General features: G+C 54.9%; 1 protein-coding gene across 1 annotated transcript in view; it reads right to left on the bottom strand.

The window, feature by feature from the left end:
- Nucleotides 1-2,165, bottom strand: part of GNG7 (G protein subunit gamma 7) — a 184,056-nt gene extending 181,891 nt beyond the window's left edge. The window contains exon 1 of the mRNA XM_017507475.2: nucleotides 2,131-2,165. The gene's annotated coding sequence lies outside the window, so the exon portion shown is untranslated. The remainder of the gene's footprint in view (nucleotides 1-2,130) is intronic.
- Nucleotides 2,166-5,345: the final 3,180 nt, after the last annotated feature.

The following is a 5,345-nucleotide window of genomic DNA, read 5'->3' as shown; positions in this document are numbered from 1 at the left end:
TCACTGCAATCTCTGCCTCCTGGGTTCAAGCAATTCTCCTGCATCAGCCTCCTGAGTAGCTGGGATTACAGGCACCTGCCCCACGCCTGGCTAATTTTTGTATTTGAGCTCCTGACCTCAGGTGATCCACCCGCCTCGGCCTCCCAAACTGCTAGGATTACAGGAGTGAGCCACTGCAACTAGCCATGCAGGTTCTTTTTTAAAGCTTCTGGGGGTGACCCTGATGTGTGCGCATAAGGTTGCAGGACTAGAGTGAAGTTCCTGTCACCTCCTTTCCCCTCCTCTGTGACAACCCAGTCATTCCGCTCCTCCACCTCAAACCCACCCCAAGAAAAAACTAGATTGAGTACATGATGCTCTACGCTTCGGAGACCCCCACTACGTGCTAAGAAACACTCAGTGCATACATTCCGTAATTCCACCCCAAGAGGCATGTGCTACTGTTTTTATTATTCCGGCTTTGCGGGGGAGTAAACGGCAACTCCAAAAGTTGATACAGCCCACCCAGCATGGAGAGGCAGGGTCAGAACACACAGGCACATCTCCCAGAGCCCCCCAACGCTCCATCAAGGCAGGACCGCAGCATCCCACGAGGAGAACAAGTTTGTGAACTTGGCATTTGCCTCACTAACACCTAGCAACCGTGTGAAGAGGCTTAGCTGGGGATCCGCTGCCTCTGTTCATCAAGCCTGTCTTCCACCGCCCACCTCTCAGCCCCTAGCAACCCCCGTTCCCCAGGAAAAATAAAGTGCCACCCACGTCGCTCAATATCACCGTCCCAAAAACTCCCACTTCAGTTCCTGAAAAATTCAGTCACCGACAGGAGACTTTCTCCTTCCTGAAGCATTCTCCTTGGCACCCTATATCCTAGAAATAAACCTCAAAAAGTATTCCGAACTCCCGTCTCCGTCAGCTCACTGTTCCCGAGGGGTTCTGCCCGGTGCCCAGTTCTAGAGCAAACGATTAACATCGCCCCCAAAAGTAGAGAGGTGAGTCCTCTCCAAACTCCTTTTAACTGGATCCAACCTGAGACACCCCCTCACCCCGTTTTCCTCCTGATTAGATGATAGCTGGCAAAACACCTGGGACCTTACCCCCCTTCTCACCATCCCACCCTAACTTCCTCCTCCCTGAAACCCCTCCAGCCCACACACACGCAAGCTCCCAATTTCCCCTGATAGCCCCGACGTCCCTTCTGGAACGAGCCTGACCCCACCTGTATGCTCACCCCAACTTTGTCCTTCTGCCCCGTTGCAGCTAACCCTAACCCCTGGGCCATCAATCAACGCCCCCACCCCATCTCCACCGGCCACATTCCTCAGTCCTCTCCCCAGACAACCTCTGCCTCTAATTCCCTCTGCAGCCCCTTCTCCAACAACCCCACTTCAAACTCCATCTCCAGCCCCCTCCCCAGCTCCCTGCAACCCTCAACCCCACTGCCAGTTCCCTCTTCAAATAAGCTGCACCCTTGACTCCACCCGTTTCCCTCTCCAGACCCTCCCCAACTAACTCAGATCTCCAGTTCTTACAATTCCAGCCCCCTCCCCAGCTAACTCGTACCTCCAATCCCACCCCAAGACCCCTCCCCGGCTAACCTCGACCTGAGACTCTAGCCCCCTCCCCAGCAAACTCAAGACCTCCAATTCCATCCCAGCTCATCTCTAGTTAACCTGGACCTGCAACTCCAGCCGCCTCCCCAGCTAACTCAGATCTCCTAACGCACCTCTAGCACCCCCTCAGCTAACCTTAACCTGCCACTCCAGCCCCCTCCCCAGACCTCCAAAATCACTCCCAGCCCCCTCCTCAGCTAACTCAGACCTCCGATCCCACCTCCAGCCCCCACCAGCTAACCTGGACCTGCAAGTCCGGCCCCCTCCCCAGCTAGCCCTGATCCCCAAGTGCAATCTCAATCCCCAGCCCAGCCTCTCCCAAGCTAACCTCAACCCCCAAGCGCAGCCCCGTCCCCAATTCCAGCCGCAACCTCCAAGTGAAGCGCGGGTCCCCAGCCCCTCCTCAGCGGACCCCGACCCCCAACTCGGTCCGCAGCCAAATCAGAGCCGTCCCAGTCCCTCCTCCCGGACGCCGGACGCGCCCTCAGCTCCCTTGCCACGGATCGCGTGAGCTCCTTACCTGCGCTCGGGCCCCGCGGCCGCCTCTGCCCCGCCGCGCAGCCGAACCCGCAGCGCCGGCCCGCGAGCACTCGCTCCCCTCTGCGGGGGCGGGGCCGACACTCGGGGGGCGGGCCCTGGCGTCCTGGCACGACCAATCGCGAGCCCCTGCGGCGGGAGGCCGGAGCGGGGGCGGGGCGTGGGGCAGGCAGCGGGGTAGGCTGCGCCCAGGCGAGCGGGGCGGGGCTCCGGGCACGGGCGGGGCCGAGTGCGGGGCGTGGAGCGCCTTTCCAGGGGTGACTTCGTGACGTCAGGGAGGCGCGAGGCGTTTCGCGAGTTCGAATCCCGCGTTCGGGAAGCGGGTGCGACTCCTGCATGCCAGCTCCGGGGTCTCATTCGTGGGGGAAGAATGACAGTGATCATCACTGCTGCGCCGCTTTCTTGAAGACTTTATAGACTCCCTTGCGTGGAACCCCTGCGTAAAGCCAGAAGGCACGATTATTACTATCCCGGTTTTACAGAGGTAGAAACTGGGCCTCAGCGAGGTGAGACCTAAGGGCGTTTGCCCAAGCCCGTCTTATCATTTACAAGGTTTTTCAGTTTCTGAACTCATAGGCCTGGATCTTAAAATACACATTCTTGGGCCCCAACCCAGATGGAATGAACAAGAATCCTGTAGGGAACTGGACCCTGGAATCAGCGTTTTGTTTTGTTTTTGAGACAGGGTCTCGCTCAATTGCCAGGATGGAGTGCAGTGGTGCAACCACAGCTCACTGCAGCTTTGAACTCCCAGGCTCAAGCAGTCCTTCCGCCTCAGCCTCCCGGGTAGGTGGGGCCACAGGCACACACCACCAAACCCAGCTAACATTTTTTTTGAGATGGAGACTTGCTCTGTCTCCCACGCTGGAGTGCAGTGGCATGATCTTAGCTCACTGCAACCTCCATCTCCCAAGTTCAAGTGATTCTTCTGCCTCAGCCTCCCGAGTAGCTGGGACTACAAGTGCCCGCCACCACACCCAGCTAATTTTTGTATTATTAGTAGAGACTAATCACCTCAGGTGATCCACTGACCTCAGCCCCCAAAGGGCTGGGATTACAGGTGTGAACCACTGTGCCCAGCCCTGGCTAATTTTTTTTTTTTTTTAAGAGATGGTGTCTGGCCAGGTGCAGTGGCTCACGCCTGTAATCCCAGCACTTTGGGAGGCTGAGTCAGGTGGATCATTTGCAGTTAGGAGTTCAAGACCAGCCTGACCAACATGGTGAAACCCTGTCTCTACTAAAAATATAAATTAGCCAGTCGTGGTGGCACATGCCTGCAGACCGAGATACTCAGGAGACTGAGGCAGGAGAATTGCTTGAACCAGGGAGAAAAAGGTTGCAGTGACCAGAAATCGCGCCACTGCACTCCGGCCTGGGAGACAGAGCCACACTCCATCTTAAAAAAAAAAAAAAAAAGAGAGAGAAAGAGAGAGAGAGAGACAGGGTCTTGCTATGTTGCCCAGGCTGGTCTTGAACTCCTGACCTCAGGTGATCCACCTGCCTCGGCCTCACAAAGTGCTAAGATTACAGGTGTGAGCCACCATGCCCCCATCCTGGCTAATTTTTTTTTTAGAGATGGGGTCTTGTTATGTTGCCCAGGCTGGTCTTGAATTCCTGGGCTCAAGTGATCCTCCCGCCTCTACCTCCCAAAACGCTAGGTTCACAGGCCTGGAATCTGCATTTTTCACAAGCTCCCTTGGGGATATTGGGAAACACTTGCTACATCTCCAAAAGCGACACACAGCCCTGGAAGGAAGATGGAGCCACCATATTCGGTGACCTCAGGGACTCTGTCCAGTGCTGACACTGTGTGTCCTCACCGCCCCACCTGGGCCCTGTGATTGGAGCTGCTGCCCGGGATCCAAGGTAAACTTCCCCAGGGCTTCTGTCATCCCTGCAGGAACCTCCCTGCTCAACCTCTGGACTCCAGTGGACTGCCCTGCAGGGCACAGAGAAACCTCCATCTCCCAGCCTGCTCTCCCCCAGGCTCTCCCCAGCCGACATCCCCCAAGAGAAATGGCTGTCTAAATAGAGCTTGAGAAGGGCACAGTGGCTCACGACTGTATTCCCAGCACTTTGGGAGGCTGAACCAAGAGGATTGCTTGAGCCCAGGAGTTCAAGACCAGCTGGGCAACATAATGTGACCCCCAACTCTACAAAAAAAATGTAAAATATAGGCCGGGTGTGGTGGCTCATGCCTGTAATCCCAGCACTTTGGGAGGCCGAGATGGGCGGATCACAAGGTCAGAAGATCGAGACCATCCTGGTCAACATGGTGAAACCCTGCTTCTACTAAAAATATTAAAAAATTAGCTGAGTGTGCTGGTACAGGTCTGTAGTCCCAGGTACTTAGGAGGCTGAGGCAGGAGAATCTCTTGAACCTGAGAGGCAGAGGTTGTAGTGAGCTAAGATCGCACCACTGCACTCCAGGCTGGCGACAGAGTAAGACTCCATCTCAAAACAAAAAGGATTAGCCAGGTTTGGTGGCATACATCTGTGGTCCCAGCTACTTGGGAAGCCAAGGCAGGAAGATGGCTTGAGCCTGGGAGGCTGAGGCTACAAAAAGCTATGATTGAGCCACTGCACTCCAGCCTGGGCGACAGAGTGAGACCCCGTTTCAAAAAAAAAATGTGTTATGCTGGGTGCGGTGGCTCATGCCTGTAATCCCAGCACTTTGGGAGGCTGAGGTGGGTGGATCACCTGAGGTCAGGAGTTCGAGACCAGCCTGACCAATATGGTGAAACCCCATCTTTAAAATAAATAAATAAATAATTTTAAAAAATGTGTTATATACACAAGGGAATGTTATTCAGCCATAACAAAGAATGAAATCCTGTCATTTGCAGCAAAATGGATGGATGGGACTAGAGGTCATCATGTTAAGTGAAAAAGTGAAATAAGGGCTGGGCACAGTGGCTCATGCCTGTAACCCCAGCATTTTGGGAGGCCGAGGCAGGTGGATCACCTGAGGTCAGGGGTTCAAGACCAGCCTGACCAACATCATGAAACCCTGTCTCCACTAAAAACACAAAAATTAGCCAGGCATGGTGGCGCATATCTGTAGTCCCAGCTGCTTGGGAGGCTGAGGCAGGGGAAGGCCTTGAACCCAGGAGGTGGAGGTTGCAGTGAACTGAGATAGTGCCATTATACTCCAGCCTGGGCAATAGAGCAAGACTCCGACTCAAAAAAAAAAAAAAA

Source organism: Cebus imitator, unplaced genomic scaffold, assembly GCF_001604975.1.
Source record: "Cebus imitator isolate Cc_AM_T3 unplaced genomic scaffold, Cebus_imitator-1.0 Scaffold375, whole genome shotgun sequence".
NCBI lineage: Eukaryota > Metazoa > Chordata > Mammalia > Primates > Cebidae > Cebus > Cebus imitator.
This window is presented reverse-complemented; position numbering and strand designations above follow the sequence as displayed.